The sequence below is a fragment of the Aotus nancymaae genome, unplaced genomic scaffold (genome assembly GCF_030222135.1).
Source record: "Aotus nancymaae isolate 86718 unplaced genomic scaffold, 86718_ANA_hifiasm-v0.15.2.pri h1tg000051l, whole genome shotgun sequence".
Lineage (NCBI taxonomy): Eukaryota > Metazoa > Chordata > Mammalia > Primates > Aotidae > Aotus > Aotus nancymaae.
Window position 1 is genome coordinate 3,387,522 of NW_026988465.1, and position 26,998 is coordinate 3,414,519.

The window sequence follows — 26,998 nt, forward strand, 5'->3', positions numbered from 1 at the left end:
TCTTGAATTGTGCCTCTGCCGAGGAGGAGTCTCGGGGCTTCTGTATCAGTGGGATTCTCAGTGGGCTTCTGGAACCGTCTTTGATTTACTCATGAGCTCTCTTGATGATGTAACAATGGACAAGCTGAGACCACAAACACATGTACTTTCTTTCACAGCAACTCAGAAAAAAAAAAACCTCCATTTCTAGGCAAGGCAGAATGCTAACCTTTTGCTATCTGTTTTATTCTCCCTTGAAATTATATTGATTTGGTCTTTCACTTTGTGATTAAGAGAGAATTTTGTTAGCAGCTGAGATGTGCTGCTCTTATATTTATGATTGTTATTGAATCCACCTTGAAATCCTTGGGTAGAGAGTTGGAATGTTTTGGAAAATTAATTAAAAGAAGACTTAAAAATTTTTACAGCTTGAAGAAACCAAGAAGGGTCACCATGGGGATTGTAGGCCCTTCCATATTCAGTAGGAAACTCTAGACATTTTCAGAGAGAGAGAATTAAAAAAAAAAACTTGTGAAGTAGGTGTGAAAAAAATCACTGTATAATTTTGCTTAAAAATTGTGGTTTTCCAAATGTCTTCTAAAGAAAACATACCACTTTAAGAAATCATTTAATGTAAACTGGAGAAGCTAGGGTAGAGAATAATCTTTAGAGGCTTGAGTGTGGTATGCAAAATAATTTGAAATAAACTGAGAATTAGAAGCCACAAAGAAAAGTGGATGGGAAGGTGGCTGGATGGTGGCCAGGGAGATATTTTTCTGGTTGAAAAGCAGCCACCATAGGCTTTTATGCTGACACAGAGCGCAGTCTTCTCACCTATGAGGATATATGGAATGAGCTGCTACAGAGATGGAAGGGAGAGACGCATCAATTTCACTTCTCGTGGCAGAGAGGAAGCTGTGCACAGACAACAATTACACAGCGTAGAGTGAGGCCATCATTCATGCAAAGGTAGTGCAAAGATGGAAGGCAGGATGGTGACTAAGTGCCTCCAGCCACGTAAGCAGAGGCCCAGGGGCTGGACTGGAAAATTCATGCCCAACCTGCAGAGGGCAGCACAGCAAGACCCCAGCCAGTCATCATAACCTACAAATACAGGGTTGGAATGGCCAGATCTGACAGTCCAAGAAAAGCCAGGAAACTGGATTTTGATTTGAAATTTCACCTACTTTAAGAGGTCAGCCACACACCTAAAACTTTTTAAAAATGTTGTCCTGAGGGCATGGAAATTTTCATGAATACGATAGGACGAAGGGAACGGGGTTCTTACCACTGAAGACAGGAGGGAATTGCAAATGCAAGACATTAGCAAAGGCTTTTATGATAAAACTTCTCTAAAGCCTCCGTGCCCGGGCCAAACCCTCACAGTCTTGTGTGCATCCCTGAACTTTCTAACCTCGAGTATGGAAGTTAAAACCAAAGTTACGTTACCTAGTGATTGATAACAGTTGAAGCTAAATACAAGATCACTTCTACACAGCAAGAGGTTAAATATGTATGCTGTTGTTTGAATCAAAAGTTATACTCTGGTGAAAAATTCATGAATGACTGAATTATGTGTTTTGTGTCTGGTCTCTCTGTGATTTGCATGCTTAACCACCTGGACCACATTATCATAATCAGGTAGCACTGTTCACCTGACGGCGGCTGTAGAAACTTTGGACATAACATTTGGAAAGAAATAATGAGTCCTTGTAGGGCAAGCCTTGCAAACTTTAACTTATACAATGATGGAAATTTTCAGTGGAGTTGGAATTTCTTTCTACACTCGATTGAGTTCGAATATTGCTTCATCTCACAGCAATTGTGCTTGTTGTAGGAGGTTTATTCTTTCTGTCTAACTTCACAACCTATGATAATGCACCCTGTGGAGTTATGTAGGAGGAGAAAACACTTCTATTATGTCCTTGTAGTAGATCAGATATTACCCAGAAATCTTCACTTCCACTGCACCTTCGCATTTATACTTCCCTGCCCCTGAACTTTGGTCTTAGCCTTAGGATTTGCTTTAACCAATATAATGTTAATGATGTGATGTGAGCAAAGGCTTGAAAAGCACTTGGGTGATTGGCTGTGTTCTCCTGGTTCTGCCATCTCTGTGAGACTTACTTTCCATAAGGAACTACTACTTCTTTAGCTCAGAATAAATGCTATATGGACTAGAGTCACCCAGACAAACCCAGCCAGACCCACAGTTGAAGCAATGTGCCCCATGAAGCCCAGTGTACGTGATCTGCCCCAATCAACACACAGATCAAGGAGAATAAATGAATGTTCTTTTAAGAACATTCTTAAAAGTTTGGGAAATTTGAAAATTTCCATCATTGTATAAGTTAGAGGTTGCAAGGCTTGCCCTACAGGGACTCATTATTTCTTTCCAGACGTTATGTCCAAAATTTCTACAGCCACCATGTGAGCAGTGCTACCTGATTTATGATAATGTGGGCCAGTTGGTTTGATCCACATTAGAGTTTGGGAGGGCTCTATTATGCAGCATTATTCTAGTAGCAGCTAATTTATATACTCCTTCTCATAATAAATTAGGCTTTTGGCCCTTTAATTGGTCCCTAATTGGCTTGCTTAGCTGGGGTTTGAGCATTCCAGTCAATATTGTGGGTGGAAGGTATTTTAAAGTCTTTGGAGAACTAGACAACATTTAGAGGGTCTAAGTTAAGCAATTGGTCTACTTTCAGACAGGCTACTGTGGGCTCACCTGCACCATCAAGTCCAGATCAGAAAAGTAGAATCTAGGTGTTATCCTCTCCATAATCCCCTACTTCATCTGCTCCACCATCCATCCAACCATTCACTAATCATTGTGCTGATCTACTTCTCACATTGATCTCAATCCTTCCAATGCACTTCGTTTTTATTGCCAATCATCCTGGGCTAGTTCATCAGCATCTCTTGCTTAGATTAGTGCAACAGCCTCCACTCTGCCTCATCCAATCCATGTTGCATCTTGCTTCTCCCCTCGCCTGCCCCCCAGCTTTATAACACTTCTACAACTTCCCGTTTCCTTCAAAATAATGTCCAGCTACCCTACCAAGGCTTACACGGTCCTTTGTGATCTAGTCCCTGAATCCCCTGCTAACACCTCTCACTACGTCTCCCCTAACCTACTCCAGTCTTTACATGCTGCTCTATCAGCTGCAGCCCTGTCTCTGGGCCTTCACACTACTTCCTAGGCAGGGCGCCGCTCTCACGACACCCTTCTGTCTTTCTGTCATTGCAATTCTCACACTCACAATGTGTTTATGAAGAGGTCTGAAACATGAATGGAGGTTTTCTTTTATTGCTTCTCCAACTAAACTATGCTAAATATCCTTTTCCTTCCTTATATTGACAAAGTGGGCAGAATCCATTACTATTTAATAAAATTATGTTATCAGAAACCCATTCAGGTTAAAACTCCAATCTTAAACCAAATTCCAGTTTCCTTTCCCTAAGACCTAGCAATGCTTCGGCATAATGATTTCAGAGTTTGGGAAAGCCATTGGTCTGATCTTAGAGTGGAGTTGGTGGAGTGCATTGTCTGACTGCCTGCAAAGACCTTCTCTTTTGGGACTCTGGGTTTTCCAGAATATTGGGCTGAGGCTGATAAAGACAAGGAAAGGGACGGGTATATCTTACTTAAATGGCATTACAGCCAATGTCTTCATGTAGCAGACATCCAAATACTGATTTTTTGTGGTACATAGTGTGGATCTATAGGAGGATCCTTTAGGGGAAATACCTACCACACATTTCCCTGACATGGTCCACATCCAGTTATCTTTCTTCTAACTCCCTTGGTCTCTGCCCCATTTCCCTCCCCACTCCCACCACTGAAGTACCCATTGCTTCTGGGCTCTTCTTACCAGCAAGCTGCTCTCCTGGATGGGGGCACCCATAATTTTAGCCAAATATTTAAGGAACTCTGAAGTTATTTTAACAAACTGGACAGTACTGTTACAAATTGTTTTTGAAGAATAAATTCTGCTTTTAAAACGTTTGCTGGTAAACTGGAACAGCAGTGATCAAATCACTGATAAGGTACTGGATCTAGTTGTATTTTTTAATCAATTCTAGGATAATTTGGTCATTCATGTCTACCCCTGCCCACATTTTAAAAGTTTTCCTGATGTAAATGAATGATAATGAGCATTATGGATAGTTTGTTTTGTTATCAAACATTCTTTAAAATACCTGGAGTAGGTGAGTTCTAATTCCAGCAGTCTCTTTAATCTCTAAAGCCCTGGGAAAGTAGGACAGGATGTTCAAGCCACCCAACAATGGGGAGCCACCTAAGTAATAAGATCCCTGGCTGGGGAAATAATGCCTGACTCTTCGCCTCTTAGATGCTGGCAGATGAAACAAAATACAGCAACTTTCGAGTGTTTTGTTCTGTGCACAATTGGAATTACACCAGTACAAATTGCTAGACCACGAGGCCAGGTGCTTCACCTGTAGGTTGAAGATCAGGATCTACTAAACCTGTAAGGAAAAGTGTATTCAAATCCATCTATCTGCCAATCCACTCTCTTTTCATCTGGCCAGGGGGCACCCACCTCCCAGCTACCCACATACTGAGATGGGCCCCTGTCTAACTCATGCTTCCCAGACACGGGACATTTTGTCTTTATCCTTTAATTCTCTCAGAGTGGTAGAATCTGAAGTCAAATCCCAGCTCTGTTGCTCACTACGTGAGCAATCTTGTTGAGCCTCAATTTCCTCATCTGCAAAGGAGAAATAACACTAGTGCCTACCTCAGTGTTACCGTGAAGACTAAATGAATTAACACATGGTTTGCAAATTTTTCTCCCATTCTGTAGGCTGCCTTTTCATTTTGTTGATGGCTTCCTCTGCTGACAAGCCTTTTAGTTTGATGTAGTCCTACTTGTTTATTTTTGCTTTCATTTCCTGTGCTTTTGGTGTCACTTCCAAAAAATCATTGCTATAACCAATGTCAAAAACGTTTTTTTCTGTTTTCTTCCAAGAGTTTTACCATTTCAGATCTTGCAGTTAAGTCTTTAATTTATTTTGAGTTAATTTTTATATAATGTAAGACAAGCATCTAATTTTATTTTATTTTCTTAAGTGTTGATGTCCAGTATTCCCAACAACATTTATTGAAAAGTCTTGCCTTTCCCCATTGTGTATTCTTGGCATACTTGTCAAAGATTAGTTGACCACATACATGTGACTTTATTTCTGGGCCCTCTATTTTTTCCATTGGTCTGTATGTCTGTTTTTATGCCAGTACTACATTGTTTTGATTACTATAGCTTTGTAATATAGTTTGAAATCAGGGAGTATGACACTTTCAGCTCTGTTCTATCTCAAAATTGCTTTTGTTTTTAGGGTTATCTGTGGTTCCATACAAATTTTAGGGTTTTTTTTTCTATTGCTGTGAAAAATGTCATTGGAATTTTGATAGAGATTGTGTTGAATCTGTAAATTGCTTTGGGTTGTATGGACATTTAAAAACTTTAATTCTTTGAATTCATGAATACAGAATTTCTTTTCATTTATTTGTGTCTTCTACAATATTTTATAGTTTTCAAGGTGCAGATCTTTCAACTCCTTGTTTCAATTTATTCCTAAATATTTTATTCGTTTTGCTGTTATTGTAAATATAATCATTTTCTTAAATTTTTGGATAATTTTTTCTTAGTGTATAGAACTATAATTGATATTTGTATGTTGATTTTGTATCCTGCAACTTTACTGAATTTGTTTACTAGGTTTAAAGGTTTTTGTTTTGTTGCTTTTTTTGTTGTTGTTGTTGTTTTTGCTCTATATGGTGACTTGCACCTGTAATCCTAACCACTTGGGAGGTTGAAGTGGGAGGATCACTTGACCACAGAATTTTGAGGCTGCAGTAAGCTATGATCATACCACTGCACTCCAACCTAGGCTACAGAGCAAGACACTGTCTCTAAAAGAATAAAATTACATTTTTAAAAAAGTTATTTTGATAGAGTCTTTAAAGTTTTCTATATTTAGTATCACGTCATCTGTAAACAGAAACAATTTCTAATTTGGAGTCCTTTTATTTCTTTTTCTTGTCTAATTGCTCTGGCCAGGACTTCCAGTACTATGCTGAATAGGAGTGGCAAGAGTGGGCACCCTTGCCTTATTCCTGATTTTAGAGGAAAAGCTTTCATCTCTTTTCCATTGAATATGATGATATTAGCTGTGGGTTTGTCTTACATGGCCTTTATTTGTTGAGACACATTCCTTCTACACCTGATTTGTTGAGAGGTTTTTTTTTTTAAATCATGAAAAGATGTTAAATTTTGTTAAATACTTTTTCTGCATCTATTGAGATGATTGTGTGATTTGTATTGCCAGTACTAGAAATTAATCTCATATATGTACTTAAAAATATGAGAAATTAACCATGTATAAAGCAATTTATTATTAGAGTATTGCTTGTAATAGCAAGAGATTGGAGACAACCTAAATGTCCATCCAGAGGGAAGAACGTAATACATTATGGTGCATACATATATTGGAATGGAATTGCAGGCATTAAAGAGAATGATGCATCTCATTTTGTACTGATATGGATTGTTTTCAAGATGTATCATTAAGAAAAATAAATAAGTAATAAATATACGTATTTATACATATACACATTTATTATATTTGCATAATATATCTCTGGCAGAAGACCAAGCAATTGCAACAGTTGTCTTTAGGGAGGGGAACTGCGCTATAGGATAAGAAAACATTTTACAATATGCCTCTTATTTTCCAATGTTTGAACATATGAAATGTATTTCTTATTCAAATAAATATGTAAATCCATTGTGAATGAAGCCATGCAAAAGCCTGAGGACATCTCCAGTGAACTTGCGTGACTGGTCAAGATCAGAAAACTTGCTCACAACTCCAGCTGTCGGTTTATGGCTTGGCTAATACGTCCAGTTGCCCTGAGATTTTTGACCATTGTGCGGTATCACTTGCTTGTAATCTTACCCAAACATTGTTCAGTTATTCACACAGTGGCCATGGGTTAATCAAAAAGCATAAGAAACTAATGAAGAAATACAGCAAATTAATGAAGAACAGAAAAAATTATATTCATTCTGCAAATGTGCCTCACGAGAATCTATATTAGGTCTAAAGTTGTATTCATCTTATCAAAATTCTTTACAACACATTGAGAAATATACCAAAATGAAACAGAAAACACCTAAGTGATGATCTTTTTTTTTTTGAAATGTATAATGTTTTTTGTTTTTATTTATTTTACTCTTTTACTTTTCTTTATTTTTATTTTACTTTTGGTGCATAGTATACCTGGCATTTCTCCCCATGTTATCCCTCCCCACCCACCACTGTGTAAGTGATGATCTTATCCAGTTTGGCTTTTCACTTATTGGGGTCTGGCTGGGCTTCCTCACACTGCACAGCAGCGTATTAAATCATGAAATAAATAAGTCCCTGCTGCTGATTACCCAAGAGCTGCACTGAGTTCCTCAGGTGAGAAGTAGCTCCACCACAAATTAACTTTAGCAACTGGGTGCATTTGTTCCATTGATTTTTAATTTGGGGCTTATATCTAAAAATCATTGCTTTTCTATTTTCCAGTCCAGTCCACCCTAGTGTGTACAACATGTTACTTCTGCCTGGTGTCACGGCATCCTCTAACTTGACTTGTCTCTGCTGCTTGGGAGAATATCTGCCTCTGTTAGTGGTTCTTATATTTCAGGTCATGTTATCTCAAACACACCCTCAATATTTGCTGAAAATCCATCCAGTTATTTGCATGTGATGCAAGAGCAGACAACCCAATAAACACAATCTTATTTGTATAGACGTTTACTATCCACCCTGCAATGCATTATTTGTGGCAAAGAACTTATAAATGGTAATCCATAATCCTTTCTCTTTTCTTTTCATTTGGAAACAAAACAATAAAATTATATAAATAAATCAATTTTGTCTACTTTCGTGCTGTAGATGCAAATTGCAATATATGTTAATATCAATTCAGACTAAAAACAATCATAATGCAGATAATTTCATAGTTTATTTGTTAACACATAATTGCATAATTCATTTAAAGAAGGAAGTGCAGAAAGTTTCTTATTAAATGAGGAAAGACAGAATAATTTTTAAATTGTAGTAAAAATCACTGGGCATTTACAAAAATATTTTTTACTAATAGCTTAAAATCATTTTTTGTATTATGCTATGGAAAAAATGACAAAATGGTGTTAAAATTTCTAAAGATAATTTTCCTGAGATTATGTTTTTCTCTTCAAGGAATTTGTGAATCAGATACAGAAGTGCACAGGTAAAGGTGCCTCCCAAAGGAATCCAAGAAAGATGCCCAGATTCTGAACATCTGACGACATCCGTGGGAAGTGAATGGCCTCCTTTCTGCCCCTTCTCTCCGTTGTCTGCCTATCTCACACCTGCTCACAGCCAAAAAAACACAAAGTGTTTTCCAAAGTAGTTCTTCTGAGTTTGGTGCTCTTCTAAGGTTTCATTCATCTCAGACACTTACCAAAGAGCAAGTGTTGTTAAGCATGGGCTATGTGTCAAATCACTCAATACTTGAGCAATAATATGAATAACAATATGAATGGCAACACTCTTTGCCATCACCCTTAAAAACCTCTCCCTTGTTGGCTGGGCACGGTGGCTCACGCCTGTAATCCCAGCACTTTGGGAGGCCGAGGCAGGTAGATCACCTGAGGTCAGGCGATTGAGACCATCCTGGCTAACATGGTGAAAACCCGTCTCTACTAAAAATACAAAAAATTAGCCAGGTGTGATGGCTCGTGCCTGTAGTCCCAGCTACTCGGGAGGCTGAGGCAGGAGGAGAATCGCTCGAACCCGGGAGATGGAGGTTGCAGTGAGCCGAGATTGTGCCACTGCACTCCAGGTGACAGAGTGAGACTCCGTCTCAAAAACAAAACAAAACAAAACAACACAACAACAAACAGACACACAAAAACCTCCCCCTTGTTAAATAGACAAATAAGCTGATATATTAGTTCACAAGGGCAAAAGCAGAATTTGTAGCAAAAATGAGTCAGCTGAATGCTATCTGACAGGAATTAGCAGAGTTCATTAGAAGAGAAGTGACAGGTGTGTGAGCCTCTCCACCCTAACCTGCTTCGAGACCCTTCGGCACACCAGCTGGGAGTCCTCGGGCAGGCCCAACTCTAAACAGGACTGTGGCCACCCCGTGCTAGAACTTCTTCTTGGAAAGATGTCACACAAATGCTAACAATACTGTGTGGATCTATAGCCTTGAGCTCTTGATGAGGAATCTGTCGCATCTTCAACCTCACAACTTCCGTGTGAGTTTCTAGGGGGCCGCGTTGCTCATTTGTTAGAGGGCAGAACCTTCTATCACACCCTTAGGGAAAATGAACTCTGCTGTCATCCTCCCTGGGGCTCACAAACTCCAAAGAGCTGGAATTCTGGCCCTGTGGGGAAATCTCTGTGCATCCAGTCAGAAGAGTTAGTTGCTGCCGTTTCTGGATGAAGGGGAGACAGGAGTAAAAAATGGGTTTTGCAACTTAAAAAAAAAACCCCAAAAACAGAAAAACTAATTTAAAGCTTTCTTTAACAAATAATTGTTTGCTGAGTTAATTATTTAAATTTTGCGTACAGACACAAAACAAAGGGGAAATGTGACTCATCCTTTGGAATTACTATTAGTCCAAGTTCTGAACACTTAAAAATGCCCTCATTTACTTCGAGTAATTTTCTCTAAGCGTACGTGAGCCTCAAAACAAAATTCTGCTAAATGCAATGTGGGATCCTGGATAAGATCCCGGAACAGAAAAAAAATAACTATTTAGGGGGAAAACTAGGGAAATCCAAATAAAGTCTGGAGTTTCGATAATAGTAAAGCACCAGCGTAATGGAAATTTAAGATGTTCCACTGGGGAAACTGGGTGAGAGATACACGGAAACTCTCTGTACTATCTTTGCAACTTTTCTGAAAATATAAAATTGTTCCAAAATTAAAAACTTATTTAGAAAATAACAGGGTAATTCTGGAAGTTGCTTCCCCCTTGTAAATGTGTAGCGAGATGCCTCACACACGCTCCACAGGGATGGGGGAGGCGTCCTGAGACATGCGCAGGCAAAGCAAAGTGACTTGCGCTGTGGAGAGGAGAGAGGAGAAGTTCCTTGATGTGAACAGCCAGCCAGAATTGCTCAGTGTTGGCATTTTGGAAGATTTGGCTTTCTAGATTCTCTTTCTCCTCAATGACAGGACTTGAGTCTGCGTGATTCTAAACCGGGCAGCAAACCTAGGTCAATTGGGGACGTCTGTGGGCACACTGCAGGCACACTATCAATACCTGTGTGCTGAAGCCATGAACAGTCAAATATGTGAATCGATTTTTTTTTTAGTGACACCTGATACACGCTATTGTTCTCTGTATGTACCTCTCTCCACTTTCTCTGCCTTCATATTCTCCATCCTTTCCTCCTTTTTGTGTGCTTTTTCTTTTCGAGAGCTTGGCCAAGCACATTCATTGGTTCCTAGTGACCCTACCGTGGACTGCGAAGGGGCTTTGAGGAGCTTGCATAAGAGAAATGGCTTTGTGGTGAGGCTGGCCAGGCTACACAGCCCTGCTGTGTCTCTGAGATATGAGATGTCCCCCTCAGTTACCAAAGCCAAACTGTGACAGCTTAGAGACCAAAGCAGAAAGCCAAAACCACACAGGGACAAGATGCCTAAGAGCTTTAAACTCAGCTGCCGGAAAAGAAAGTATGGGTCACCGGAGGCAGGTGACAACCTGTCTGTCTGTGCCTGGCTGGGAAGAATTCAGCTTTTTCCTCCAAACTGCTCTCACATTGCAGGTAGAGAGCTTGGGATCCAGAAAGTGACTCTCTGCATTTGTTTTACTCCCCAGGACGAGTGGTCTGCTTGCAAGGAGTTCCTAACACTGGGCTAGCATAGAATGTGGTACCTGGGTACTGAATAAATGGGAGACTGCTGGGCTTTGGGAAGAAGGCTGGGAAGGGTTCCACAGAGTCACAATTCTCAGGTCCTAGTCTCCAGCAAATGCTTTAGAAAGGGTCCTCTAAGCCTGGGGTAGCAAGTTTTGCAGGACAAATCACCTCCCATGACCTCCCTAAGCTTCTATAGAATGATGCACTCCTTCTCTAACAAAGGTGGTGCCAGTCACCACTTCCAAGGAGAGCTGCTTCCCCTGCTGTGACAGGAGTAAGGAATTTGTGTAGTCAATTAGATGTGCTCTGAATCATGATCCAGCGATGGAGTGGAAGGCGGGAGGAAGGATAAGGAAGGACCTAGATCTTCCTAATGGAACTGGGAAGGTGGGGTGTCAAGAAAGGATGATCCGGGAACTGACATGTGAGAAGGTTCTAGGGAATTCCCCAGGTGGAGGAAAACAAAACACACACAAAAAAAAAAAAAACAAAAGAAAAAAACAAAAAACAAGCCGGTGTAAATAGGAGAAGAAATGCTTCAACATCCTTTAGGGTTAGCGGTTTCGAGTTCTGAATTCAAGTTGTGCCTCTGTCATTGGAAACTTTAAGTCTTCATGCCTTCACTTGACTCATAGAAATGTCTCTGTTTCCTCAGGTATAACACGAACCTCCCTACGGCAGCTTATCTTCTATTTTTAACATGTTATGAAGGAATGTGTTGGATTGGACTGGAAACTAGATAACTTGGGTTTATGTCTGCGCCTTCCTGCTAACTTGAGTAAGGCACTTCGCTCTTCTGGCTTTACTTTTTCCTTTCATTAAAATGAGCAGTTGAGTTTTTAATCTAAGTAAAAGCATTTCTAGGTTGATTTACCTTTGACTTTCATCCAAGGCAGCAAAAAGTTAATCTTAAAGGAAGGGGTACTTCCATTACTTTTTCCTGTTCTTCGTTCTCCCTGATGCTGTCTGAAATTGGGGCAACTGACTGGTTTTACAGGTAGATTCTGGGGATACCATCCTATACAGAGGACTATTTCACAAAGTTCCCTAAATGCATTATTCGAAGTATCTAAAGATCATCACTATTTTGGCTCTGCCAGTCTTGTACATTTCATCCCTTCTTCACACCCTACATCCTAGCCACACCTAAGAATCTCCTGGGATCTGTGTCCTGCCCAGCTTCTCGTGTCCCTGGCTTTCTTGTGCTCTTCTCTCAGGTTGAAGCATCTTTTCTCCTATTCACACCTAGCATGCTTTTTGTCCCCCTGGGGAATTCCTTCTAGAACCTTCTTATATGTCAGTTCCTGGATAATCCGCCCCCCACCCCTAGTTCCATTAGGAAGATCTAGGTCCTTCCCTATCCTTTCTGCCCCTTTCCACTCCATCGCTGGATGATAATATGCACTATAGGACGTTGCAGCTCGCTGCCCCCGGGGGGCCCCTCTGACCCACCATCAGTTCCCTCAGGGCAGGTTGTGTGACCTGACATTTATCACAACACCTAGTCCCTCCACCTGGAATGAAAAGGTGAGTGAATACAACTTACAATCAGTTTGAGAAAGTGAAGCTAAGGGTCAGGGAAGGCAGGAGCCATTCTTCCTTAGGTAGAGTAGGGCTCCCACGGTGAGATTCTCCAAACCGAACTGTAAGAAACCTGCCCGTAAGCCACATGACCTCAGTCCTTCCAGTGCTGTTTTAAAGGAGCGAGGAAGCCTCGAAGACGTGCATTTTGGAGCAGAGTAGTGCAGCAGATGCATCTCTTCCAAACCCCAATGGGGGTGGGGGCAGGCACTGGACACATCCCAGAAACGAGAGGCATGTCATGCATGTGCTGTTCCATGTGGTGGCTTCAGAGATGGTGCTGCTGTGTGGCTCGTGGTGACATGGCCCTGCCTCTCACTCTGCCGCCCCAAATGGCATGTACCCAATGACAGATGTGTGTGTCAAACCACGAAAGACAGCAGCCTGGGGGAGCCTGGGGCAGCTTCATCAGATCTGAAATAAGATGTCAAAATCATTCCCTGGAAGCTGGATATGTTTATCGCCTCACTGTCCCACTCCTCCAGGAGTCAGTTCTCAGCCAGCTCCATGCCACCACACTGGCGGGGCACTCTGCTAGGCCTGGCAGGTGTGAGAAGGCCCTCAGAGCCTTGTGAGGGGTGGTCAGGATGTAGGACACCACATCCTCCAGTACCCCGCTGTCTTATCTGAATCCTCTGGGGGCTGATGTAAGGGTGACATGGTGGAAGAGGAACTGTCTATTTTGTAGTTTACTCTACTCAAAGCCCCCTACACCAAGGAGCCCCCTACACCTACACTCTATGGCATCTTCCCTTCATAATAGTAATTACCAGTATATTTCGGTGGCTGAAATTAACTAAGAACATATGTGTCAGGAACCGTGCTTGACTCTTTATAGGATTACCTGATTTAATTATCACTGTAATCTTATAGAATAGGTGCTATTACTGCTTCTGTTCTGAAAATGAGAGGATCCAGCCTAAATGAATTCAGTACGTGCCCATGTTTCCTCAACTAATGGATGTTGAGGCAGGGACACAGACGCAAGCTGTCCCATGCTCTTAGCCACACTGTACTGCATCATGCAAGACCTGGGGAGACAATGGGAGCAAGGACAAGTGGGGTCGCATGGGGCCAAGCGATGCCAGGGCACCTGTGGGAGCCACATCACAGGGGCCTCATGTTCCTCCCTTGACCCGGACAATAGGAAACTGGCTGGGACATTTCTCACTCCCTTCCTTCAGATTGAGCGGAGTATCAGGCTCACATATATAGAGTTCTCTTGGCTACTAAGAGGCACTATCTGAACTCAAGGAAGGAGTGTGTAACCATAACAACAATGCTATAACCCGATCTCTACCCCCATAGAAAGAAGAGAGCTTTATGTTAAAGAACTATTTATCTCAAATAAGTATTGAACAGGATAGCTTACCACTGACATTCCACTTGGGCAGCAAAAAGTCAGTGGAAAAATTTAGTGGCTGAAATATTTTCCTTGACCACCCACAGTCTGGGTGTAGTATGCAAAGGGGACACCATGGGTTAGACAGTTCAGGCCCCCCACCGAGGAGCCATCAGGGCTGGGTCAGTAGGTTTGGCATCTGTCAGCATCACTCCATTCACTAAAACCCTTGGGAGGGTTGCCTTGTCACATCTGTTGAAAGCTACAATCTCCTTCCTCTTGCACTGCCTCACTTACAGTTAGCAAGCAAGCAATTTAAGAAGTGTATTATACTAATTTTGCTTTTCCTTGAAGTGTGAAATTTTAGAAGATTGTGCCAAATGAATGATCATGTATATTTCTCAGTTTGTTTGTGGCTTTTTAAAAAGTTTGTTCATTCTTAAAGACACCTCCATGCTGTGTAAATTTAACTAGAGATGAAAAATGGAAGATGAAAACAATCGTAAAATTTCAGCTGCTTATCTGCAGTATGTGGTTCTTGGGGGGAGATCCCCCAAAAACAACAGCAAATTATCTCATCTGCATGACAGATTTATTTTCTTCCACTTTTCATTGGGAAGCCCTAACTCTGAACCACGTTGGGAAAAGAAATTGCAGACTTTGCTCCAGCAATGCAGAATACGGTGCGGCAGGGGTCAGGGAGGATGCTGGGTTTACACAGACCATGCAGAAAATCCATCACACCCCTTTCCCACATTTAAACTTCCAAACAGCCACCACCACCACGCCACACTCTGCCTAACATGATACTTACTATGTTAAAATATACTAATTTTGTCTACCCAGTGGGAGAGACACATAATCTCACAGGTCACACTATACTGACCAAGACAGGGGGTGACTTTTAAGATATTATCCAGATAATTACATGAATTTTAAGACTTGCTTGGCACCAGTTGATCCATTTTATATTCATTTATCTAAGTAAAGGCTCATGCTCATAGTTAAGAGATTATTTTTCTAGAATACTATATCTTTTAAAATATTTGCTGGGGTTATTATGTCAACGGAACCCAACAGAATACCCCGCTGAAGTTTTTACAAGTCTCTTCTGTATGGTAGAACCTGAAAAGACTCTTCAGTTCTACCTAAATGAGGAAGGAAAATTGTGCTGGCATTTATTTCCCTCCCATATGGTTTCTTGCCTTTGTTCACATACCATTTTATTCCAAAGAAAGCCATATTCTCTAATCATAAGTCATACTGGAAAACATCAATAAATATTAAACAATTATTCTCATCCCACCCTCTTCAGTATAAGAAGAATCTATAAAATGTATACAGTGTGTTTGTAACATAAATAAGAGAAATATATACACATATATATGTATGTATATACATATAGCCTCCAAGTAAATTCAGTGATTCTTATATAGTGGTTCTTATAAAGCTAAGAAATTTGAATCCAAAGGTCTTTTGGGTTCTGGAATTCAACCATTCACCATTTACTCATTTACTCAACAAGCACAGATTTGTACCTGCCCTGTGCCTGGCAAATTTGCGTATGGGTCCTACCCACAGGGGAGCTCCCAGTGTAGCAGAGGAGTTCACAGTTCTGTTACCAAAGGCTTGGAATTGCCATACTCACGCAACTAGCACAGAAAAATTCTCCTCCTCTAATTGAGTTGAAGAAACTACCCGTGTCACCAAATAATTCTTAGCTTTCCTAAAAGAGGCACCAAAGTCTCTTTCAAACTGGTCATGAGATTGGAATTTCTAAAATTAAAAATACACTCCACTGCATATGGAGAACAATACTGCCAGCAGGTGGCTCCTGCAAGGCCCTGTGATGGATGGGAGAGTCAGGTGCTGGCAGTCCAAGGCTGAATGTGCTTGGGCCTCCTCAAAGTTGCCTGGCTTTTTGGGGTGATCAGTAAAGTCTCCAGTGGTCAGAAATGCCTGAGTTCTGCTGATTTTGTTTTGTCAGTAACCCCTTATTGAATTGAGTGTTACTTTATTTTTATTAACAAGAGGTTGATGCTAGTGATTGTCATAGACTGGGAAACACAGGTTCTGCATAATATAGATGGGTTCCTGTTTTAAAAGAGGCTACTGCTGTAACCAGCAACAAAGCTGTAAAATCATGGAACCGGACGACTCTTCAGAGAGTTGCTAGTGTACTGCCAGCAGCTGGCCAGAGAAAGCCATAGGTTGGTGCTGCAAAGCATCTTATATTTCAGAGCAAGAAACCGAGGCCGGGAGAGAAAACTTTTCTCATGCCCCACAACAAGTTGAAGGCTGAATGAACCCTCAGTTGGTCATGGGTTGTGCAGGTGGCCAGCATCCCTGCTGCACTACACAATAAGCAAAGACATAGCCATGGACATAGTGATGACAAAGCCATAGCATGATTAGAGAATCATTTCTTCTCAAGATCCCAAGAAGAAGTGATTCTCTAATCGTTGCTCCTTTGCTCATTAGCTGTCACTGACTGAAAACCTATTTGAAACATACCAGTGATGTCATTTTACAAAAAATAAAGTTAACAGAAATATTACAATGCTATCTATAGGGAAAACCTGTCAAATATACAAAAACAAAACAATGTGTGAAGTGGTGGACATTAACATACAAATTAGACTATAATTTGTTATTGAGAGTCTTAACAATATAGATATGGTTAAGAGCATGGTGTTTGGGTTAGACAGGTCTACTTTCAAGTACAGTTTATTTTTCTTTTTTTGTGATTTTTCTATTTTTTTAACTTTTATTTTAGGTTTGGGGGTACATGTGAGGGTTTTTTTTTTTTTTTTAGATGGAGTCTCGCTGTGACACCCAGGTTGGAGTGCAATGGCATGATCTCCGCTCACTGCAACCTCTGCTTCCTGGGTTCAAGTGATTCTCCTGCCTCAGCCTCCCAAGTAGCTAGGATCACAGGCGCATGCCACCACCCCCGGCTGTTTTGTATTTTTAGTAGATACTGGGTCTCACCATATTGGCTAGGCTGGTCTTGAACTCCTGACCTTAAGTGATCCACACACCTCAGCCTCCCAAAGTGCTGAGATTATAGGCATTAGCCACCGTGCCAGGCCCCTATAACATATTAACTTGGAAAGTTTGGCAAGTTATTTAGCCTCTGGGAGCATCAGTTTCCTCATCTATGTAATGGGGATATCATAATGAGAGATAATCTATGTAAGGTACTAACACAGCATTGCCATATAGTGTGCACTCACTCACTGTTAATCATAGCTCAAAAGTATAATATGGATTAAGTAAATGGTACCATTGGGAACTGACAGAGCCTTCTTAAGATGTTGGTTCTAACTATTGTGGGTATAATTCCAGGCTGCATTTCCAACAGTGTTGACACAGAAATTCTTAAAGTGTAACCCTTCTCTACTTCCCCCTATACCTTCTGGATTTTTCTAGGTGAACTGGGAACCTGAACTCAAAGTCTTAACCCAGGAACTTCTAAACTATGCACATCTAAACCTGTAACTCTGACCCATTCACAAAGGTTAAGTTCTTTACAAATACTATTTTAAAAAACTTTCTCTAAAAAAAAAATGAATTCATGGAGTTTCAGTACTTTAGCATGTGAGAAACTTAAGGGACAGGGGCCTTTTTAGTTATGAGGAAATAGGAGTTGAAATAATGTAAATTAGAACTATTTTAAAAGGTGGGTCAATCCAGTCAATGGAACCACAAGCTGGACCCTCTCCTCCTGGTGGGCACCAAGACTCCAAGGGCAGGCTGACCAGGAAGCCCCAGGATAGAAAGTTAGATAGAGCCTGTGGGTGCAGCAGGTTCTCAGGCTCGGTTCAAAAGGAGTTGGCTTCAGCCAGGGGAGGAGCACAGAAGCGCCATAGGTAGAAGTGGACATGGGTAGTTTATCAGTCAGAAACCAGCCTCTGTATCCGGCTTCACCTCCTACTGGCTGTGTGACCTTGGGCAAATCACTTAACCTCTCTAAGCTTCAGCTTTCTTATTGGTAAAGTGAGATGTTCTGAGGGGGTGGCTGGCCCACAGCAAAAGCATAATTAATGTGAGTCATTATTATGAGGAAGGAAAAACTCAGTGGAGACACTGAGGCCTTTATATGAAAGTCCAGCAAATCACAAGGCAACCGGGAGAATGGGTTCAGCACAGACAGGCCGAGAGTCCTGAGCCAGCACAGTGGGAGGAGAAGCCCCCTCTTTCTTGTGCTACAGGCCCTGGCCTTCTGCTCTGGTGCCTGCCTTTTTTCAGGTTCTTATCTTCCTGCTGGGACCTCAGGGGTCTCCTGGCCTCCTGTGACCATCCCCACTCAGATTCATTCTCCTCAGTGCTGCCAGGCAATGTTTCCCACAATGCAAACCTGACCAACTTGCCATTCTGATGAAAACTCTTTGACAAGGGTTTTAGCAAGAGCTAGACTGGGCTGACTTCCCACTTCCTGAATTGGTCATGCACTTTCACTTCCCTGACATCCTCTTTCTGAAATGGATCACCCTTTGGCATGGCTCACAAACCTTTCATAACTTGGCAGTTTCTTCCATCTCTTGACTCACCTGTAGGCATGACACAGGGAGAGTACTGGAAGCCAGAGAAAGGCCAACTTTGTGGTTCCCCAGCTAATAAAACACCTGCTTGGGGGCAGGGAAACTGCACTTACCTAAGTAACTGCACTTACTTTTTTCTGTTCTCACCTTTCAGCGCTCATTAGAATCACCTGGGGGTGTTTATAAAATACCCCAATGCCCAGGCCACACCCCAGACCAATCATGTCAGAGTCTCTGGAGTGAGATGCAGGTATCAGTATTTTTAAGCTCTTCTGGTCATCCCGATGTGCTGTCAAGCTGTGGGTCACAGCTATACATTCATTTTTATCTTTCAAAGGCAAGAGTCTTATCACTTGTTTGAAGTCCGAAGACAATCAGCCTCAAATCTGAATATCAACCACCTGCTAGTTATTGCTGACTTTGGGAGAAACGTTGATCCATTTCAGAAAGAGGATGACACCGAAGTAAAAGTGCATGACCAATTCAGGAAGTTCGGGAGATCAGCCCAGTCTCCTGCAAAGCCTGTGGTTTTACAGAAACCCTTCCTGAATGTCAGCGAGCATAAGCCCTCGTGGCCTGGGCAGCTCTCGGTGAGCAGCCTGGCCTTGGTCCAGCTCGGCACAGAAGGACCAGCACAGGGAGGGAGGAAGTGACTCAGGGCTGCCCTCTCCCCGACAACAGGACAGGACTGTAACCTTTTGTGAAAGGACAGGTAAAAATAGCTGCAGCACTTTAGGAAGAACTCAGAATTTTTAGATTCTGAACCATCTGATTATATAACTGAGGATAAGTGATATGGGAAAGGGCAGGAAACTTATTTATTGTCTTTTAGTGTCCTGGGTTGGGTGCTGTATGTAGGTCCCACTTAATCTTCACAATGACCCTGTGAGATTGGTGTTTTCCTCTCCTTTTCTGTAAATAAGGAGCCTGTAGGCACTGAGGGGGAAATAATGAACTCAAATCACCCAGCTTGCAAATGACAGAGATGGGACTAACCCTGGTGCTTTGTGTCCCACACCCTACTCACTCCCTTGACTCTGGCTTAGCCCCAACAATGACATGAATGGGGTGGCCATGAACTTCTCCAGGAGCCAGGGCTGCCTGGCTGTATCCAAGCATTCCCGCAAAGCTGCCATGAGAGACAAAAGTAGGGCTGGGTGCAGAAATGTCTTGGCTGATGTGAATGACTTGTATTCTCTTGGTCCCCAAAGTTCACTGAAAGGTATTTAACGGCAGGATGATCTATCCCACCAGGGGTCCAGGAAGTTTCGTCTGGCAATGCTACTTATGGTAGATCTGTGAAGGGTTGAGCAGAACCTAGAAAACAAGTTGGAAGACTTTGCAGGCACTCAGATTGTGGATTTTATATACCTTTCATGAAAAGGAACTAGGTTCCTTAGAAACATAGCCATTTCCAGTTCTAGGGCAAGAAATGCATAAATTGAGAAAGAAAAGAAGAAGTCAAAGATCAGATTTTGGGCTTATGTTGAAATGACACACACATCAAATTGAAATTATACTCACTGACTAAAGATGGACAATTTGGATAAAAAAAGAAAAATGGCTGACATGAATTGGAAAATGTCAAGCATATAAAAAATCTGGCCGGGTGCGGTGGCTCAAGCCTGTAATCCCAGCACTTTGGGAGGCCAAGGTGGGTGGATCACAAGGTCAAGAGATCGAGACCATCTTGGTCAACATGGTGAAACCCTGTCTCTACTAATACAAAAAAAAATTAGCTGGGCATGGTGGCATGTGCCTGTAATCCCAGCTACTCAGGAGGTTGAGGTAGGATAATTGCCTGAACCCAGGAGGTGGAGATTGCAGTGAGCCGAGATCGTGCCATTGCACTCCAGCCTGGGTAACAAGAGCGAAACTCCATCTCAAAAAAAAAAAAAAAAAATCCATGAGTTTATAATAATACACCATTCCATCCTCTCACAAAAACCATAACATATAACTCATTGGTTAACTACCTTTGGGAGTTGCTTGGGCACCAACTCATTATTCTGAAGATTGATAAATGACAGAAAAGAATAAAACATCCATCCTGTTTTTCCTGCATTCATTTTTTTAGGGCAACCAAATAGCTGATGAGGAAAAGCTTTTATTTATGGAAAAATCACAATCGATAATGGAGGAGGAATGTTAGAAAATTACCAGTTTGCAACTCATTAAAATAATAGCATCAGGAATGATCATCAATGGCTATTGAAACCATGCAGCAAAGGTTAATGGAGACTTTGCTGATAGATAGGTATCCATGAACCCACTGTTCAACCTTAGCCCACTGGAAGTAGAACAGTGGAACTGGCAGACATGATGTATCCCAGATGTCACAAAATACACATGGCTAGCACCATCTAGATGGAATTTGAAGCTAATCAAGCCACCAGATCTGAGTATTACCCACAAGAAATGCAGAGGGTAGAGAAATGTGTTAAACAGTGGTGAGTCCTCTCCTTTCATGATGTAGGGGAGTGAGGTAGGTAGGCTGAAGGCACATGCTGCAGCCCCATTCTGTGACAGTCCTACACAGCTTTGGAACCTTTACAAGACAAGCCAGTAAAGAACCAGCTAAACTTTAGTCATCGTTCAGTATAATTCATGTGAGAAAGACAATCAAGGTAGCGTGTAAGACAGGCAGGACCTATCGGAGGATGAGACATCTAAGTTAGTTCTTGTGTCTGAGAGCTCTAAATAATATTTTTTAAATAATAAAGAGCACATACTGTCATGTATTTCAAATGTTTAGGTTTGACACTTAGCACCTTTCACACACACTCACACAATGACCATCTCATGACGCCATTTGGAAATCATGTCCTTCATGAATGTGCACCACCCCACAACCTTGGCCCATGCTCCATTATGGACTGCTGGGCACATCCCAGATTTTCCAGCTGGAGAAATAATAGAGCCAATCTCTGTCTTCCATTCTCTTTCTTTTCTATCCCACCCCAGAGTATAGCTATAGAGATAATGAGGGCACAGAGAAGTGATGATTCTCTTGCAGCAGTAGTTGCCCCAACATTGGCTCACCTATCTTCACCTATTTGCTCTGCCTTCCCACCCAGGACCTCAGATTTCCCATCGATGCTGTTATCAAAGCCATCCTACTACTTCACACTAAACGACACCTCCTCTGGCAAACCAAAAACATTCTTCCAGAAATCCTTTTGCTACATTATTAATTTTTCTTCTCTTTGGGATCACTGACATTAGCATAACATGTGTTATTATCTCTCTCATTAAAAATATATTTCCAAATGCCTGTAGAGTACCATGTACTTTTTGGGTGGTGGGTTCACCAGAATTCCAAATCCCAGCATTATGCAACATATCCAGGTAACAAAACTGCACATGTAAACCCTGAATCTCTAATAAAATGAAATAAGAGTTTAAAAAAGTAAAAATAATAAAATAGATTCCAATTGGATAAGGATTTAGAGATGAAGAACAAGATGATTTTCGAATGCAAGCATTTGTGGAGACTGAAATTTTTAAAAATAATTTTGTACAATGTTACCATGTGCAGAATAAAACTTTCAAAGTTAGTAACTAACAATAAAGAAAGCTAATTTATGTCTTAAAAATACATTTTCCTTAAGAAAGACTAGAGCAGAGATAAATGAACTAGAAAATAGAAAAATAATACAAAAATATCAACAAAATCAAAAGTTGGTTATTTGAAAAGATTTACATAATTGACAAACCTTTAGCTGGGTGAATTAAGAAAAAAAGAGAGACCACTCAAATTTCTAAAATTAGAAATGAAAGTAGGCACAGCAGCTGTGCATCCTGGGCTCCTGACCTCTCTCTGGGTTTGGAGCGTAGCCCAAGTCTGTCAGCACTGGAGGACCTCAGGAGTCATGTTGAAGCCCCATAGTGAAGCTGGGATGGTCTTCATTCAGACTTAGCAGCCGCATGCAGCCATGGCTGACACATTCCTGGAGCGCATGTGCTGACTGGCCACTGAATTGCCACCCATCACAGCCTGGAGCACTGGCATCATCTGGACCATAGGCCCAGCTTCCCCATCATTAGAGATGCTGAAGAAGACGATTAAGTCTGGAATGAATGTGGCTCATCTGAACTCTCATGAAACTCACAAGTATCATGTGGAGGCCATCAAGAATGTGCACACAGTCACGGAAAGCTGTGCTTTCTCCTCCATCCTCTACCAGCCCATTGCTGTGGTTCTGGACACTAAAGGACCTGAGATCCCAACTGGGCTTCTCAAGGGCAGCAGCACTGCAGAGGTGGAGCTGAAGAAGGGAGCCCCTCTCAAGTTCACACTGGATAACGCCTACATGGAAAAGTGTAACAAGAACATCCTGTGGCTGGAATACAAGAACATCTGCAAAGTGGTGGAGGTGGGCAGCAAGACCTACACGGATGATGGATGCTGAATTTCTGGTGATGGAGGTGGAAAATGGTTGCTCCCTGGGCAGCAAGAAGGGTGTGGACCTTCCCGGGGCTGTCATAGACCTGCCTGACATGTCAGAGAAGGACATCCAGGACCTGAAGTTAGGGGTCAAGCAAGATGTCAATATGACGTTCACGTCATTCATCTGCAAGACATCTGATGTCCATGAATTAGGAAGGTCCTGGGAGAGAAAGGAAGGAGCATCAAGATAATCAACAAAATTGAGAATCATGAAGGAGGTTGGAGGTTTGATGAAATCCTGGAGGCCAGTGATGGGATTATGGCCAGTGATGGGATTATGGCCAGTGATGGGATTCCTGAGATGAGATTCCAGCAGAGAAGGTCTTCCTTGCTCAGACAATGATGATTTCGTGGTACAACCAAGCTAAGAAGCCTGTCATCTTGCCACTCTGATGCTGGAGGACATGATCAAGAAGCTCTACCCTGGCTGGGCACGGTGGCTCACACCTGTAATCCCAGCACTTTGGGAGGCTGAGGCAGGTGGATCACCTGAGGTTGGGAGTTTGAGACCAGCCTGACCAACATGGAGAAACCCTGTCTCTAATAAAGTTACAAAATTAGCCAGGCATGGTGTCACATGCCTGTAATCCCAGCTACCTGGGAGTCTGAGGCAGGAGAATTGCTTGAACCTGGGAGCCGAGATTGCACCATTGCACTCCAGCCTGGGTAACAAGAGCAAAACTCTGCCGTAAAAAAAAAAAAAAAAAGCAGCAGCAGCAGCAGCTCCATCGCACCCGGGCTGAGGGCAGTGGTGTGGCCAGTGCAGTTCTGGAGGGAGCTGACTGCATCATGCTATCTGGAGACAGCCAATGGGGACGATCCTCTGGAGGTGGTGCACATGCAGCACCTGACTGCCTGTGAGGCAGAGGCCACCATCTACCACTTGCAATTATTTGAGGAGCTCTGCCATCTGGCACCCATTACCAGCGACCCCACAGAAGCCACTGCCATGGGTGCCATGGAGGCCTCCTTCAAGTGCTGCAGTGGGGCCCTAATCTTCCTTATCAAGTCTGCAGGTATGCCCACCAGGTAGCCAGATACTGCCCATGCACCCCCATGATTTCTGTGACATGGAATCTCCAGACAGCTCACCAGGTCCACCCGTACCATGGCATCTTCCCTGTGCTGTGTAAGGACCCGGTCCAGGAGGCCCCGGCTGAGGATGTGGACCTCTGGGTGAACTTGGCCATGAATGTTGGTAAGGCCCGAGGCTTCTTCAAGAAGGAAGATGTGGTCATTGTGCTGACCTGGTGACACCCTGGCTCTGGCTTCACCAACACCATGCGTGTTGTTCCTGTGCTGTGATAGAATGTGATAGACCCCACAGCCCTTCCTCCAGCCCCTGTCCACTGCCTTCCCCAACCCCTCCATTAGGCCAGCAATGCTTATAGAGCTCACTCTGGGTTGTAATGTGGCACTGGTAGGCTGGGACACCAGGGAGGAAGATTTATGCCTCACTGAAACATAGCTGTTTTTAGAGCCTGCTCTGGTGTGACAGCCCAGAGTTTAGCTGCCCATCATGTGGCCCCACCCAAGCAAGGGAAGAAGGAGGAATGCAGAATGGAGGCCACCGAAGCATATGGCAAGAGGGTGACAGCTTCCTTTCCTGTGTGTACTCTGTTCAGTTCCTGTAGAAAATGGATGCCCAGAGGACTCCCAACCCTGGCCTGGGGTCAGGAAACAGCCACCAAGAGTTAGGGGACTTAGGGCATGGGACAGTAGTTCCAGTTTAAGCAGACTCTGGCCCTGGCCCTTACTTGCTTTCCCAACCCCCTGGGCCTTTTTCACTGACACCTGTCCCCACCCTCCACTCAGCTGTCCTGCAGCAAACACTCGACCCTCCACCTTCCATCTCCCCTACTACTGCAGTCATCTCTGGGCCCGTGGCTAGAGAGCATAGCTGTATGTCAATAAACAACAGCCAAAGAAAAAGAAGAATGAAAGAAAGAAAGAAAGAAAGAGAAAGAAAGAAAGAGAGAGAGAGAAAAGACAATGACTACAGATTTACTGAAATAAAAAAGATCGTAAGAGAGCACTGTGAGCAACTGTACACCAATGAATTGGATATGTTAGATGAAATGGAAAAATTCCTAGAAACGTAAAACCTACCAAGACTAAACCATGAAGACATGGAAAATCTGAACAGACCTATGACTCGTAAGGAGATTGAATCAATAATCAAAAATCTCCAGACAGCCAGGAGTTGTGGTGCACACCTGAAGTCCCAGCTAGTCAGGAGGCTGAGGTGGGAGAATCACTTGAGCCTAGGAGTTTGAAGTCAGCCTGGACAACATAGTGAGAGAGACTGTATCTCTAAAAAAGAAAGAAAATCTCTACAAAAAGTCCTAGACCTAATGATGTCACAGGTGAATTCATCCATTGTTCAGACCAGACGTAGGAGGGAGTCTGGACGCTCCCCACCCACGCTTCACTCTGTCCTACAGCCACAGGCCACTATTTCTCACCCAATCCACTCTTGCTTCCCCTACCCCTCCCTCGCCTGTTTTCTGCCTCCACAAAGATTTTTTAAAAATTCAAAAACCTGACTCTCTCTTTTCTATATTTAAAACTCTTCAAGGTTTTCCCTTTTCTTTTTGGATAATGATGGAAATCTTTTGTGGCATCCTAATTAGGGAAAAGGAGTCGGGATGGCAAGACTAAGGGGAAAAAAAAAGAAAAAGCAGATTGGACTGGGCATGGTAGTTCACACATGTAATTCCAGCACTTTGAGAGGCTGAGGTGTGTGGATCACCTGCAGTCAGGAGTTCGAGACCAGCCTGACCAACATGGTGAAACCCTGTCTCTACTTAAAAAAAAAAAAAAAAAAAAAATTGGCTGGGCGTGCTGGCATGCACCTGTAATCCCAGGTACTTGGGAGGCTGAAGCAGGAGAATCACTGGAACCTGGGAGGTGGAGGTTGCAGTGAGCTGAGATTGCGCCATTGCACTCTAGCCTGGGTAACAAGACCAAAACTCCATCAAAATAAATAAATAAATAAATAAATAAATAAATAAATGGAAAAGAAAAAGCAGATAAGTTGTGCCTGACTTTCTTCATGATCCAGGACACGTAGCCTTCCTGTGCAAATAACTCACTATCTTCCTGCACCCAGTTATCATCAGACCCTTGCCTGATAGAAAAATGCAAGTTAGTTCCCTGCCACCTTGGCATTATCAGTACCGCACAAAGCCCTCTTCGGCACACAGCACAAGTACTGTTCACTAAAGTCCCCAGCAAGCCTTTGTCTCTTTGCAGTTAGCACCTCTCTTCCTAACAGCTCATTGTCCCCTTACAACTCATTTTCATACTTTCTCTAATAAATCTGCCTTTCTTTACCCACAACTGTCTTAGTAAATTCTTCTCACGTCCACACCACTGGTCCTAGATAGTGACATCTTTGATATGGTCCTCCCTCTTCAGGACTTTGCATGAGCTGCTGGTTCCTAGTTGGCTCCCCCTTATCCTTCACAGTGTAGCTTAGGGCTACTTCCCTTAGGGAGCTTTTCTGACCTTCCAGAGCAGTTCTAGGCTCCCTGCTTCATACTGTCCTTAAGCACTTTTATTTCAGTGGATTTATATACATTGGTGCTATTATTTAAAGTCTGATTGACCGCTTAGATTCTAAGCCCCATTAGTATAGGAACCCTACATGCTTTTCTAATCACTGAATTTCTAGCACTAACATAGTGCATGAGATGGAGGAGACTCAATAAATATCTAATGAACAAAAGAGGGGAAAAGGAAATAAGGAAGATAGGTGGGAAGAAAGAAGCTAATAGTCGCAGCCAAGCTCAGTGACTATGGCAAACCCTGTGTGACATGGACGTATTCTGTTTTACCAAAACTTCTTTATCTACCTAACTACTGTGCTGAATCTGCACAGACCTGTGTCTGCTGTATGTGATCTGCACACACAGCATGGGTATAATTTTCAGTCACAGCTTTGTTTTTTTTAAAAAATGGAAACGTTAAATTTAGAAGTTAGGCTATCCACCCAATGTCTAACAAACTTGCTAATCAAAATATTTACAAATGCAGCTTCCAACTGCTGAAGTTAGATAATTTAATATTTCCTACTTTAGGCCAGGCAGAACACTGAAGAACACAGGAAAGGATTGAAAGTCTAAGAAAAATGAAATGAAGCTTTTTGGAATTTATATGGTTCGT

At 42.4% G+C, this 26,998-nt stretch overlaps 1 pseudogene; it reads left to right on the forward strand.

The window, feature by feature from the left end:
• Positions 1 to 22,115: 22,115 nt before the first annotated feature.
• Positions 22,116 to 24,136, forward strand: LOC135269213 (pyruvate kinase PKM-like; annotated as a pseudogene).
• The last annotated feature ends 2,862 nt before the right edge of the window (positions 24,137 to 26,998 follow it).